The sequence below is a fragment of the Ambystoma mexicanum genome, chromosome 9 (assembly GCF_040938575.1).
Source record: "Ambystoma mexicanum isolate Mex_15411 chromosome 9, UKY_AmexF1_1, whole genome shotgun sequence".
In the NCBI taxonomy this organism is placed as follows: domain Eukaryota; kingdom Metazoa; phylum Chordata; class Amphibia; order Caudata; family Ambystomatidae; genus Ambystoma; species Ambystoma mexicanum.
Genome location: NC_090931.1, coordinates 25526096 through 25541947, shown reverse-complemented (window position 1 = coordinate 25541947; position 15852 = coordinate 25526096). Strand labels below are relative to the sequence as shown.

At 48.0% G+C, this 15852-nt stretch overlaps 1 protein-coding gene across 1 annotated transcript in view; it reads left to right on the top strand.

The window, feature by feature from the left end:
• Positions 1-15852, top strand: part of LOC138489567 (uncharacterized protein CXorf65-like) — a 180414-nt gene that overhangs the window by 124235 nt on the left and 40327 nt on the right. The gene's annotated exons all lie outside the window — the stretch shown is intronic.

Here is a 15852-nt window from a genome sequence, read left to right as displayed (position 1 = left end):
TTGGGTTGGCCAAGAGGAGTATGGCCTTTGTTGAGTCAGGTTTCCACAAAAAGCAAAGGAGGTACATCTCCTAATGGTGCCTGTTTCAGCTTTATTATTGGGCTCACCCTTGGAGTGCGACACTATGCCCCATGGCCCCCACCCCAACCAAACACTATGCCTCATGGCTCCCACCCCCAACCAAACACTATGGGGGTCATTACAACCCAGGCGCTAATTGCGCCAACTTTACCACCATGGTGTAAACTATGTTTACACCATGGTGGATGGCGGATTTACCGCCCCATTCCAAGGTGAATCCCCATTTCCCATTTTCCCTTCCCCATTCCCATTTTTGCCCCATAGGGCATAATGGGAGTGGGGAAGGCGCTAATTACGCCACCGTAAATTACGGTGGCGTAATTAGCATCATGGCAGGTTAGCGCCATGGATTTTAAAGGCTGCTAAAAGCAGCCGTTAAAATCAGAATAGGCGTTAAGGGTTAACGACGGCGTTAACCCTTAACGCCTGGGTCGTAATGAGGCCCTATGCCCCACGGCCCCCAACCCCCAACAAAGCACTATGCCTCATGGCCCCCATCCTCAACTAAACACTATGCTCATGGCCCCCACCCCCAAACCAAACACTCTGCCCCATGGCCCCCACTCCAACCAAACACTATGCCTCATGGCTCCCACCCCCAACCAAACACTATGCCCCATGGCCCCCAACCCCCAACCAAGCACTATGCCTCATGGCCCCCATCCTCAACTAAACACTATGCTCATGGCCCCCACCCCCAAACCAAACACTATGCCTCATGGCCCCCAACCCCCAACCAAACACTATGGGGGTCATCCCGAGTATGGAGGTGACCATGCCGCTATTAGTGGCATGGCTACCCCGATACAGGGTACCGGATCCGGGTTCCTTGAATGAGGAATTACCGGGCCATTCTGACCTTGGAGGGCCCGATAATTCCTCATTCAAGGAACCCAGACGTGGTACATCCCCATTCCCATTTGAACCCCCATAGGGCTCAATGGGAATAGGGAGGATGCTAACAATTGGCCCGTTAATAACAGGCTCGTTGTTAGCATCCTGGTCTGCTCGCGGGACCTGCTAAGGACGCCTGGTTTTACCTGGTTTTACCAGGCGTCCTTAGCGGGTTCCAGCGAGCAGACTTGTAATGGGGCGGTAAGGGGTTGGTGGCTCCGGCACCTTTACCAGTGCCATTAACCCCTTACTGCATACCTCGTAATGAGGTCCTATGCCTCATGGCCCCCACCCTCAACCAAACACTATGCGCCATGGCCCCCACTTCCCAACCAGACACTATGCCCCATTGCCCCCAACCAAACACTATGCCTCATGGCCCCCACCCTCAACCAAACACTATGCCCCTTGGCCCCATCCCCCAACCAAAAACTTTGCCCCATGGCCCCCACCCCTCAACCAAACACTATGCCCCATGGCCCCCACTCCCCAACCAAACACTATGCCGCATGGACCCCACCCCCCAACCAAACACTTTGCCCCATGGCACCCACCCCTCAACCAAACATTATGCCCCATGACCCCTAACCAAACACAATGCCCCATGGCCCCCACTCCCCAAACTCTATGCCCCGCACACCTCCAAACAGAGTGACCAGTGGACTGCATCAGTCTGTTCAGGGTTCGGTGGATGACCAGCAATAGATGTTTTCTGTTTAGTGATTGGGAGAGCCCGGCTAGGGCACAAAGAATCACTAGCAACAGATACTGTTTTTGATTGAGCAGAACATTAAGGAAAGAAAGGCCATGCAGCATCAAATAGACATGAGGCATTCAATAGGTGATTTACTGGTGGTACGGCCTGGAGAAAGAAATGAAAAGGAAATGTGTGTGCCTCTATCTCGATAGGCATTTTCCCATAGCTACATGCCATGGAGCTGCGAGCGGCCATCAGGAATCCTCTTTCTGCTGTTTCGTCTGATATGAGAACGGTTTCTTCGGTAAGATGAGTGGACCATTTATAGAGTTGTTCGTTTTATTGAGAAACAGGATTGTTAAAACATTACATCACCAGGTTTTGCAGGAGATTAAGTAATTGCTGCTGTGGGTAAGTGATGTATTGGTACCCAGGGGAGAGAGGCACTGACTAATCAGGAGGCCAGGGATGTGGGCCTGAGTCCACAATCACAGTCTGTGCTGCCTCCCGGTACCTCACCAGCAGGTCTGACTTTTTTACTCCACTGGGCGGCACAAACCTAGACAAGCACCTTTAACAAGCATATGACAGCTTTAGAAATATAACTTGTGAAAGAACACAAAAGAAGGGACAGAAAAAATCACAGGGTATTTCTGTGGCAGTCGACAAAAAAATAAACTGATTTCAAAGATACCTAATGAAAGTTCAAGAAGCATGTTTAAGTTTGAAAAATGTGTTTTTGTTCTACACAAGTTTAAACTGCACAGTTGAAAAACAATAGTTTGTCCACCATGAAGGTAGACTGCTTTTATCAGTGATGGCCTCCACTCCAGTGATATTCATGGCCCATTGCTTCCTGTGTTATCGCTTCCAGGCCAGAAGAACAAAGGCTGTGCAAATCAGCCTGCTAATGTACGCGAGTGACAGCTGGACAAAGGAGCACCTTTGATGCTCCTGGAAAGAGTTATTTGCCGGAGTGGGGGATTGGAGAGGTAGAGGGGGGGCAGGCCATCAATTAGGAGGGCCATTAGATCTCTCGAGGGATGCCTAGATCAGCAATGTCTCAGGCAAGAAAGACTTTCGTAATGAAGTGTGGCCCGCTTTGTTTTTTACGTGGCTTGAAGTGGGACGCACTTCATTATGAAAGTTCTACCGACTAGGGGGCCGCAAAGCACACATGGGCTGCTTATGGCTCACGGGCCGTAAGTTGTGCACCACAGCTGTAGAGTGACTAAAGAGAATGAGGGCAGATGCGCAGGCCGTAGATCCATGGAAGGGAGACACAGGTCCTGTAGCACGATGCATAGAGCTGGCGTTCACAGCCAAGGACAGGTGGACAATTCCTGGTTCCTGAGGCAGTCAGCCACCTGCAAGAATTCAGAATAAAATCCTCATAATTACAGACAGAAGAGCTCAGATTTGTGGTCTCTTCACAAGTGACCCAGCAGAGCAAGGCAATGCCCATTGACTCGTGGTGAGAAGAGAAGCTGTTCCTAGCAAAGCAGACTGAAATGATACAAGTGATGCCTACCCAAACTGCAACCTGCAGGCACTCTCTCTGGCTGGCTGATCAGACCAGAAGCAACACATTGGAACACAGCACTCCATAGCCATCCCCATTACATTGAGCCCTGTGAGAAGAAAAGGGTCAGAGGGCTGGGAGGACCCGTTCTAGCCAATCCAGAAGCTCCATTTGTAAGGTGATATAAAATGTTGCATGGGCTAATGGTCTTCCTGTGTTGTGCCTTATGGTCGCCTAAAGACCACATTTGATTGATTTGTGCTGTGCCTTATGGTCGCCTACAGACCACATTTGATTGATTTGTGTTGTGCCTTATGGTCGCCTACAGACCACATTTGATTGATTTGTGCTGTGCCTTATGGTCGCCTATAGACCACATTTGATTGATTTGTGTTGTGCCTTATGGTCGCCTACAGACCACATTTGATTGATTTGTGCTGTGCTTTATGGTCGCCTACAAGACCACATTTGATTGATTTGTGCTGTGCCTTATGGTCGCCTACAGACCACATTTGATTGATTTGTGCTGTGCCTTATGGTCGCCTACAGACCACATTTGATTGATTTGTGTTGTGCCTTATGGTCGCCTACAGACCACATTTGATTGATTTGTGCTGTGCCTTATGGTCGCCTATAGACCACATTTGATTGATTTGTGTTGTGCCTTATGGTCGCCTACAGACCACATTTGATTGATTAGTGTTGTGCCTTATGGTCGCCTATAGACCACATTTGATTGATTTGTGCTGTGCCTTATGGTCGCCTATAGACCACATTTGATTGATTTGTGTTGTGCCTTATGGTCTACAGACCACACTTGACTGATTGTGTCGTGCCCCATGGTCGCCTACTGCCCACGCCTGATTGTATTATGCCATTTTGGTCACTTACAGACCACACTCGATTGATTGTATTGTGCCTTATGGTCTACAGACCACACTTGACTGATTGTGTCGTGCCCCATGGTCGCCTACTGCCCACGCCTGATTGTATTATGCCATTTGGTCACCTACAGACCACATTTGACTGACTTGTGTGGTGCCTTTTGGTCGCTAATAGACCACACCTGCAACCCCTGCTTACTAGCAACACTACCCACATCATGTATTGGTGCCTATCTACTCTCATCCACCTACTGCATATCTACACTAGACGTTGGACTAGTCAATCTATTCCATATCCTAATCAAGACACCTACACCTGTACACGTATGATAACCACCACCCCCACTTCGCGGCCTAGCACCATGACACCTGCTAACCTGCATTTGGATGATCCAGCACTCTGGATACGCCACTTTGCTACTAGACCAACACCTAACCAACCTTGTACTACTGCTACTAGAAACACTAGATTGAATTTTAGAACTAGCCTACCGATCCTTCCATGCTCCCACCACCCTAGCATTTATAATAGAAACTCTAGATTGAATTCCAGAACCAGCCTACCTACCTCTCCATGCTCTTTCCACCCTAGCATCTTAACCAGAAACTTTAGATTAAGAGCCCGCAGCATTAAACACTCGCATATTGACCACAACCTCGCCAATTCGACCACTGACTCAGACAAGTTAGCCAAGACCCATTCGCATGACTTACCCATACCACCTGAAAAATCTACCCAAAAAGACAAAGGGCCTCATTCCGAGTACGGCGCTAACCAATGGCGCTATTAACGCCTTGGTTGACGCCGTACCCGGACCGCAGCGCTTGGTGGATGGCGGAATCACCGCCCCATTCCAAGGTTGGCGGGGCGGTAATTCCCCATTCACCAAGGCTCTTCCCCATTCCCAAATGAGCCCCCATAGGGCTCAATGGGAATGGGGAAGATGCAAATAACGGTGACCGTTCATTACGGTCACCGTTATTGGCTTGGAGGCCCCTTTGCGCCCTCGACTTTAACACCTGCTCAAAGCAGGCGTTAAGGGCCAGGGCGCAAAGGGAACTCGGAGTATGGCGGTAAGGGATCACCACCACCGGTCTCGTTACCGGTGGCCGCTATCCCTTAACGCCATACTCAGAATGAGGCCCAAACTCATTAAAGCAGCCTTGGTGAATGCTAGGTCTCTTCCTGCCCATGCTCTCGACATCGCTGACTTTATATCTTACGAAAAGCTTGATCTCCTTGCAGTCATGGAAACCTGGTTTAATGCTGCCTCCGGCCCATCTCTGGCCCTTGCTATACCTAATGATTATGCTATTATTAGATGCGACAGAAACACCACTAAAATGAAGGGAGGTGGACTCGCCCTCATATTCAGAAATACATTCGACATTAAAGTCATCCAGGACGCACAAATCCCCCTTTGCTGAATCCTTGTCTATCAAGATACCTCTATCACCCAAACACACAGCAACTATGCACCTTATTTACCGACCACCAGGTCCCATCTCCTCATTTATAGAGGACATTACATCACTCATAACCACAGATACCAAACCCAACTCACAAACCATCTTACTTGGGGACTTTAACATTGGTTTTAACGACCCTAAGAACACTAACGCCCATGACCTAGCCAACACCTTATCTGACTTGGGTCACACGCACATTATTCACGAGCCCACTCATATCAAAGGCAGAACACTGGACTGGCTCACCCACCTCAATTGCTCTATCGACCTCCTATCCAATGACCCATGCATTTGGTCGGATCATCACACAATAACTTTCTCTATCAAAGCCAACACACCTCACCTGGCGCCTATCATCGCCCCAGCCACCAGCACTAGAAATAAGAAAGATATTACACCTGACAAACTCTTACCTATATTACTCCCCATCCTGAACAATATCGACTCAGATGCTGACCCCACAGTCTTAGTGGATACCTACAACCAGGCTATACTCAAAGCACTGAACACCATTGCCCCCCTAAAATTGCGGAAATCCAAACCACAGCGTCACCTTAACACCTGGTTCACGCCGCAGTTAAGAGAATTACGCAAAACTAAGAGAACTGCAGAGGCACATTGGAAAAAACACCCCACAGCCTCCAATAAGACTGAGCTAACCATAGCATCCTCTAGTTACAAAGAAGCTATCTTTCTTGCTAAAAAGGACACATATAACAAAAGGATTACACAAGCAGAATCCAACACAAAAGAACTTTCAAGATTCTGAAAGAACTAGAATCCCCTATCGCCCCCATAGACAAATGTGTTACAGATGCACTATGGTGTAGTGATATACAGAAAGCTCTATTAGACAAAATAGCTCGCCTACAATCTAAAATCAACGCAAAAAAATCCCTACTACTAGCTGACCCGGACTACAAACAACTACCTAACAAATCGCCTACTTTCAAGTCCACCTGTAAACCTTTCAGCTTCTCACCCCTCTCAATCTGGGAAGTTGAAAACATCATCAGGAAACTTAAACCTTCAAATTGCCAAGGCGATGCCTGCCCTGCCCCGATCATCAAAGCTGCTGCGCACGATCTGGCACAATTCATTACCAACCTCATCAATGCCTCCTTCAAAACTGGAGTAGTACCTGATAACCTAAAAGATGCGTGGGTCATCCCACTCCTTAAAAAACCTACTCTTGATCCAGCCAAGCCGTCTAATTATAGGCCGATAACAACTGTACCTTTCCTATTAAAAATACTGGACAGAGCAGCCTATTCACAAATACATGCCTACTTAGACTCAAACAATCTCCTAGGACTTAGGCAATCAGGTTTCGACCAAGACACGGCACGGAAACTGCATTAATAGATCTCACAACCCAGATCCAAATCCTGAAAGACAATGGCAAACTTGCACTCCTCTTACTGCTTGACCTGTCAGCAGCTTTTGACTTGGTGAACCATCAAACACTCTGTCACCACCTGAAAACTGCAGCACACTTTTCTGACGCAGCCACGGCTTGGATCAGTTCCTTCCTGGCCAACAGAACCATGAGGGTCTTCTCTCCCACTGATTCTGCTGAACCTTCACCAGTACCCTGTGGAGTCCCACAACACTCTATAATATTCACAAAGCCCCTCTTTCATATCCTTGACTATCTGGGTGTCACGTATACCAATTACGCGGACGACACCCAGATACTCATTCCTATCTCGGGGAACTATGAAACAGACAGCAAAACCCTTAATGAAATCTACTCAGTAATTCAAGCATGGATGGCACATCATGGACTCTGTCTCAATGACGAGAAAACCGAGTTGATCATCCCTGGCACTCACACCAAACTCAAAAATCTCAATCCCGCATTCAAAGCCTTTACCATAGATGGCAATCTCATCCCTGTGTCAAATAACACCAAAACCCTTGGTATCTACATTGATGCCACCTTATCCTTCTCCAAACAAACTAATGCAGTAGCATCATCAGCCGCATACACCTGCAAGCTGATCACTGCATGTAGACCGTTCATCTCCTCACCCAATTGCATTACTCTTGCTAGAGCATTAGTCCTATCCAGGATAGACTATTCTAATGCCCTTTACTTAGGCACTAGCTACAAAAATATCAACAAACTGCAAGTAATTCAAAACAATGCCATTAGGGCCGCCCTCAACATCCCCAAAAAGATGCACATCTCGGAGACCAGACGCAAACTACGCTGGCTCCCAGTCAAGCACAGAATATCCCTTCAAACTCTGGCCCTTACACACAAAGCCAGGGCCAACCTTGCAACAGCCTACCTCACCAACCAACTTACACCTCACACTTCTTCAAGACCACTTAGAGCAGCACAAGCTAACACTATGTCCATACCGAGATTTAAACTTCATAACTCGGGTGGTGCTAGCTTCCCTGTACAAGCCTCTAAATTATGGAACACAATACCTGCGCTTTTGCGAGCAGAACCTTCATTTAACCTATTTAAACATAACACGAAGTGTTGGCTTCACAACATGGACTCTATGACAGCCTAACCGCCTGCTCCCAGCCTGATTGACCATCACTGGCACATTCTTAGTAATGTATTTATACTAGTCTATGTATGTACCCATTTGCATGACTAAGTTTGTACCTACCTGTAACTGTAATGTAACGTAACCCTTTTGACTGCTTTCAATTGTAACTGTAACCAGATCTAACTTATGCGCCCGTATGCCCCCGGGCCTGGCAGCGCTTTATAAATAAAATAAATACAAATACCCTGCAGAAATGTAGTGGGCACCCTTTGGGGAAAGTCTCAGGCAGAGCCACTTGACTTGGTGGACCAATGGGATAAAGTAATATATGGGACCTCCATAGGTAAGTAGTACAAACTAACCAATGGGGACAGCTCGTAGGTTTGGTATTTTCGATGGACCTGGATTTTGGGACATTAGGACATACAATCTCATGACACTGGTCTGGGAGCTGAGATTGCTGCAGGATTGTGCCTTCCTGTCTGATCCCTGTCTGTTGGAGACATAAAGACAGTAAACTTTGCCCCATGGCGGAGTCTTCCGTTTTTGCATTGGGGAGTTTTGATGGGCCTCAGTTACTCTGCTGATTTGGGGCATTGTTATTGCAAACCCCGATTCCTCGGCATACTTCAAACTGTTGCAAGAAACGTATTTGGCTGTTGATAATTAGTAGTCGGTGTGTGCAAGCCGGTCGTAGGCCCAGTGAGGCACGTTTTGTGTAGTCATGCCAGAAACAACAATCCAGTGATTACAGTGTTAACAATTGTCCACGAAGTTCGCTGACGTCACCGTTTTTTCCAATCTTATCCCTAGGGAAGTAACAACGAGCCTCAGCATTAACGAGTTTATGTCCAGCAGGCTTGAAAGAAAAGTTTTCTGGAAGTGCAACGTATGATATCACGATACAGCAGAACACAGGACCTTTCCGTATGCCTGGGAGAGGGACCCTTCTCCAACACCTCTGGTGTTACCCGTCAAGTCCCTCTCATATTTGTACAAGTAGTCTGGCCTCACACTTCGTGCTCAAGACCTTAATCAAAGCTTACCGACCCTATACTTATATGGCACTCAGCCACAGCACCGACAATGCACCAATCTACCATACTTTACTATGCCTGTATAGAACCTGTCCCATTCTCATTGGCCATCTCCTAGACACGTACCGCATCCCAGCAAGAGAGTTCCACTCCCCTCTGACAAAATGAGCGAGAGTCCATGACACACCAGTTTATTAGAAAGAGTAACTTTTTACAATAAAAAAAAGAGTCCCTTCGCACTTCCGAGCTCCTTGTAAAGAGCATTGCCGCATGCCCCAAGCACCCAGAACTGCTAACTGCACCTCCACTCGGGGCAAACCCCCTTTAACCTCTATTGGAAAGGAATGTGCCCCCTCTTTGTCCTAGGTTCCCCCAAACCCTCCTTTAGTGATGCCTTTTGTGCCCTTGCCACATATTCACACCCACTCCCAGTCCCCTGGCAGGACTTGGTAGGGGGTCCATCGGCAGCTGGTGCTATGCATGCATGCCTAAAAATACAAGTGGACCCACAACTACACTCACCGTTGCCAACGGTTATGGGGGCTTGGTATTCTTCCCCACCCGATGGAACCTAGAGGGCTTGGTAGGGTTCCCCATCACATGGAATCTGAAGGGGTTGGTAGGGTTCCCCACCACATGGAATCTGGAGGGGTTGGTAGGTTTCCCGGCCACAGGAAATACAGAGGGCTTAGTAGGGTTCCCCACCACATGGAATCTGGAGGGCTTGGTAGGGTTCCCCATCCCATGCAACCTTGAGGGCTTGGTTGGGTTCCCCACCGCATGGAATCTGGAGGGGTTGGTAGGGATCCCCACCACGTGGAATCTGGAGGGGTTGGTAGGCTTCCCGGCCACAGGAAATACAGAGGGCTTAGTAGGGTTACCCACCCCATGAAATCTGGAGGGCTTAGTAGGGTTACACACCTCATGGAATCTGGATGGCTTGGTAGGGTTCCCCACCCCATGGAATCTGGGGGTCTTGGCAGGGTTCCCCACCCAATGGAAACTTGAGGGCTTGGTAGGGTTCCCCACAACATGGAATCTGGAGGGGTTGGTAGGGATCCCCACCACATGGAATCTAGAGGGGTTGGTAGTGATCCCCACCACATGGAATCTGGAGGGGTTGGTAGGATGCCCGGCCACAGGAAATACAGAGGGCTTAGTAGAGTTCCCCACCACATGGAATCTGGAGGGCTTGGTAGGGTTCCCCACCCCATGGAACCTTGAGGGCTTGGTAGAGTCCCCCCCACATGGAATCTGGAGGGGTTGGTGGGGATCCCCACCACATGGAATCTGGAGGGGTTGGTAGGCTTTCCCACCACATGGAATCTGGAGAGTTTGGTAGGCTTCCCCACCACAGGAAATCCGGAGGGCTTAGTAGGGTTCCCTACCTCATGGAATCTGGGGGACTTGGTAGGCTTCCTCAACCCATGGAATCCAGAGGGCTTAGTAGGGTTTCCCACCTCATGTAATCTGGAGGGCTTGGTAGGGTTCCCCACCCCATGGAATCTTGCGGACTTGGTAGAGTTCCAAAAGTCATTGAATCTGGAGGGCTTCGCAGGGTTCCCCACCCCATGAAATCTGGAGGGCTTAGTAGGGTTCCATACTTTATGGAATCTGGAGGGCTTGGCAGGGTTCCCCACCCCATGGAACCTGGAGGGTTTTGTAGGCTTCCCCACCACATGGAACCTGGAGTGATTGGAAAGCTTCCCTCCTTGTGGAATCTGAAGGGCTTGGTAGGCTTCCTTGCCCCATGGAACCTGGAAGGCTTGGTAAGCCTCTGCATCCCATGGAATCTGATCTGGATGGCTTGGTAAGCCTAACTACCGCTTGGAATCTTGAGGGCTTTGAAGGCTTCCCAACCCCATGGCGGAGGACGTGTTAGGCTTCCCCACCCCATGGAATCTGGAGAATTTGGTAGGCTTCCCCACCCCATGGCATATGGAGGGCTTGATAGGCTTCCTATCCCATGGAATCTGGAGGGCTTGATAGGCTTCCTATCCCATGGAATCTGGAGGGCTTGATAGGCTTCCCACCCCATGGAATCCTGAGGGCTTGGTAGGCTTCCCCGCCCCATGAAACCTAGCCATCTTCTTTGTGTCAGTAATTAAGGAATTATGGGACTTGAAGTCCCTAATGGAAAAGTTAAGGTTTTCGGTTTCTGTTGTTTTACCTTTAAACCCCAGTTTATTCCCTATAATATTCTTTAAATGAACATCATAAGGATTACGCATTAGCCTTATTTGAAAAGGGAAAGGCAATTCTTTTAAACCATAGTTATTTATAATGTTCCTTTCACTGCCCCTTTGGGCGTTAGGGAGGTCTTCAGCTTTGCTGGTTTCCCAAAGTTTAGAAGGGTTTTGGTTTCTCTCTAGGCATAGAAGTGTGGGATTGCGTTCCCCCCTATGTATATGTATTTCTTGTGGAACAGCAAGATGGTTACTGCAAGCCATTACATACTTTAGCATTGCTGAGCCATTCTCCCTAGAGCAAGACAAATACTGTGTCTCAAACCACAGATTCCTCTCATTCCCCTGGGACCTTTCTCCTCCCAGGTGTTCCTCCCGCAGAACAACACCCCCAAGGTCAGGATCAGAAAGCATTTGCCTTTCCCTGGCCACCCAGAGGAGACTTTAGGCAGGGAATTAGTGAGGAGTCTGTAGGATTCATCAAAGCAGGGGCTGACCACACGGCCCTCCAGCTGAAAACTAGTTTAAAATAAAACCTGTGACTGATGTGCCGGCCGCACAACAGGTGCGTGTTGGCCTGACTTCCTGCCTGTACCGGCTACCTGATTTCCTGTCCCGCCCCAGCCACTCATTGATTAGTCGTGACGGGAAAGCAGGAAGTCAGGCAGCCAGGGTGGACAGGAAGTCAGGTGAGCCTTCTCCTGTTATGCGGCGGTGCAGTGGCAAATATGAAGGTAAGTCTGTTATTCCCCCCCATCTCAATCTGCTTTTCTAGGACCACAGGCCTCTCTCACTCCTTTTCTCAGCCCCCAGTCCTCTTGTAACCCATTTCTCAGCCTCCAGACCCCCCACACCTCTCTTCTCATCCCCAGTCCCTAACAGCTCTTTTCTCGGCCCCCAGCCCCCTTGCACCTCTCTTCTCAGCCCTCAGTCCCCTCACATCTTTTTTCTAGGCCCCCATGCCTCTCGCAGCTCCTTTCAATGCTCCAGCCCCCTCTCATCCATCTTCTCAGCTCACCAACCGCCTTGAACCCCATTTCTCAACTCCCATGCCCGCTGCACCACTGTTCTAGGGCCCCAGCCCCTCTCACTCCTTTTCTCAGCCCCCAGACTCCAGCCCGCTCGCACCTCTTTTCTCAGAGCGCTTGCAACTCTTTTCTAGGCCCCAACCCCCTCACATCCCTATTCTCAGTTCCCCGGCCCGCTTCCTTCCATCCTTTTGGCTACCCAGACCCTTGCATTCCTTTTCTTGGGGCCCAACCTGCTTGCACTCCTTTTCAAGCCATCTTTATAAAGCAGAGTATTGTTGAAAGCCAAACATGGGGTTGAGGAGGGGAAATGATGAGAGGGCAGATGAGTCCCAGGATTTGGCAAGAGAGGTTGCAGTTATTTCCCCTGATTGTGGCCCTGTGCTGCTTTTCTGGGGCACAAGGAAAGGATACATGTGGGTGGACAGCGTCACTTTTTTTCAGAGGGCAGACACAGCACCCTTGGGTGGTTTTGAGGCCAGCAATCCTGCACAAGTGTTTGGCTACCAGAATTTCACCCAGTTTGCACGTTCCCACTGTTGACGCAGACCCACAAGACCACACAAAATTGGCATCAAAACACATGTCTCATATTTGGATATTTTGTTTTCCAGGGAATATTGCACTATATATTGCTCGGGTTTAAAAGGTTAGCACCTATTATACTTTGCAAGCTTAGTTATTGGAAAGAAGCAGCATGAAAGAATTTACACCATTTTTAAACTCTTTATTCTAACATATCCTTTGAACGAAGTTCAACTGCCAGCTTCGCCCCCTCTGATCTCCGCCTCCTCTGAACTCTGCCTCCTCCTTTAAACTCCGCCCCCACCCTGGCCCTTGTGGGACCCCCTTTCATTTTTCTTCCTTTTACGGCACTGTCGTAAATGATGCCCTTTCAAGAGTTGGCCAGAGCTGCTCCCTGGTCAGGACATTTCTCCTCTCCGCAAACATTCCTTTCTGCGTAATCATAAATGCAACTGGAGGAAACCGGTTCATCATGCAGCGCTTTCCCCCCTTATCTTCACTAACAGCACCCCGCTCTCTGAGCAAACCCTCCCTACTCTTGTCACTTTTCCTTGCTACTTATGTCTGTCTCCTCTTCAGTCATGTAACACAGGTGCAAACTGCTACGGTGCGACCATTAACGTTCATTAAGTAGGGCTGTGCCGAATAGCATATTTACAATTCAGCCGAATACCGAATAGTTTGTCAGCTATTCGACCGAAGCCGAATATGAAGCCGAATAGTTGCTTTACTTAATAAATCATATTCCAAACTTCAAAAAACACACTTATTAAAAAAACCAATAAAGCACCATTTTAAATGCATTCTATACTTTTATTTCTCTTCATTGTAATCAATCAGCATCTTTATTTAAAGTATAAAAGCCAGAAAAAAAGCAGATTCAACCAAAATGAAGGGACCAAATGTGCACAAGGTTGTTGCATATTCAAAATCAGTGCCAGTCAAAGTAGACGGCTTAACAAATGCAAAAGGACTAGGTTGCAATTAACAAAATGGATATTGCAATTTGAAAATGCCTTCGTGAATTGGACACATTGCATTCTATATCCAGTTGCAAAGCCGTTGCGGTGGAGTTTCGAAACTTCTTTGCAGCTCACAGAAATGTATAAAATGGTTCATGTTTGGCACATGCAGCGCACAAGTCAAGAGGAAATCTGAAATGCGTGAACTCCATCTCACAACTATTCACCCCACCCATTCGTAGGCCAAACAAAAGAGAGGACTCTCCCAGAGAGGTTGTTGATGTCTGGTGAATGGGTAAGCACCCGTTCATTTATTACAAATGATTTTACACCTCAGGTTTAAATATTCATTGAATAATGTGTTTATGTAACTCTGATGGCCACCAAAGCAATTAAACAAATTATTGCAGTACTAAAATATACTTTAACATTTACTTCATAATTGATCGAAATATTCTAACCAATATGCTTGCTGCAGTTTTCCACCAAATGTGCTGTTGCTTTTGTCAATTTCGCATTTTTGCCTGTGTAGTGCTGTTTTTGTTTTGTTTTGAATTCTTTGGGCAATAAAGACTTACATGCTCATTTTGCCGGTTCAGCACACGTTTTCCACTTGGAGTCAAGCCAAATTCTAAGGCTCGGCCCTGACTTGGCCCATCCCAGGAATTCTCTGGCTCTCCCAACTCTGCATCCTACAAATTCCACCAGCAGAGCATAGCTCTCTCACTGTCTCATACAGAGTCCTCACAAATATCTTTACCCGCTGTCACACACTGGCCCACATTGGAACTGGAGAGATTACCCAACCTACCTTCCTCTGAGAGGCCTGTTAGGAGGGGGAATATTGCTCTGCCTGACATAACCGATGTCTGCGAGTCCCCACTACATATTGTGAATTCTTAATGTTTTTCCATGGGCGTGGCCCATAGGAAAAAATGCTGCTAACTTTTCACGTATCCTCGCCACTCCTTCTTACCAATACACAAACATATGCACCTTATCATTCCTGATAAAATATCAGATAATGCTTGACTGACGTCCTTAAAAAAAGAAAACAATTGAAGAAAATGCACATTGAATATATACATTTTCCACAAGAAAAGATTTTCCTGTATTGTCGCTGGCTAAGTATTAAAAATGAGCACCTTTTTATGTCTAAGAATCTGTAACAAAACATGCCCCAAAGAGCAGATTACAATATAAGATATTTTACTGCGGTGTGATTGCAATTTGTCTGGTCTTGTGGCAAAGTGTCTGGTCCAGTTCTATTCAGTTTTGCAAACTGAAGCCTATATTTGCCTTTCTGAGTTCTTGTTTCATTGTATTCAAATGAGAATGACAAAATATCCAGAAAGAGCCGAATAGCAAGAAACTATTTGGCCGGAGCCGAATAGCTTTTTTCCAGCCAGAATTCGGCCGAATACTTACTCGAAGCCGAAGTTCGGTAAACCCCTAGCATTAAGCCATTCATCCAGGCTTTTTAGGAACCGTCAAAGTGAGAATGCCCCCCACCTTGTCCCACTCTACATGTGCCTACATCTCTGTGGCCCTCTCGACTTCTGCCCATCTCTATTTCTTTGACTCTCTGGTCTTCTCCCTCTCAGAGTGCCTCACTCTGTGGGTGGCCATGACTTGTGTTCCCAGTGTCTCCCACCCTGCCTGCCTTACTCCCTCTCTCCTCTCGTCATGATTGCACCCTCTCTCTCACTTACTTCAAGGTCACCTTCTCACCCAACATCGGTGGGCAGTGTGAGCATAACGCACAGAAGCGTCTCCATAATGCAGAGGGTGCCATGAGGGGGTGAATGAACTGGCTTCGCACAGGTTCTTTCCAGTGGCTGCAGGGCAGTCCTTCAATCTCCAACGCTTCTGAGGCAGGTCTTGTACATGCTTTGCCACAGGCTTCTCCTTGAAAGAGGGCAAGAGCCCTGGAAGGGGGCAGTGGGGCCTATCGTGCCTGGAATCATGTGGACATAGTGGCTGCTTTTCAGGGTGGCAGAGTGAGGAGCGGAGGCACAGGAAAGGGCGCAGTGAATGGAAAGCGGTGGAGAAA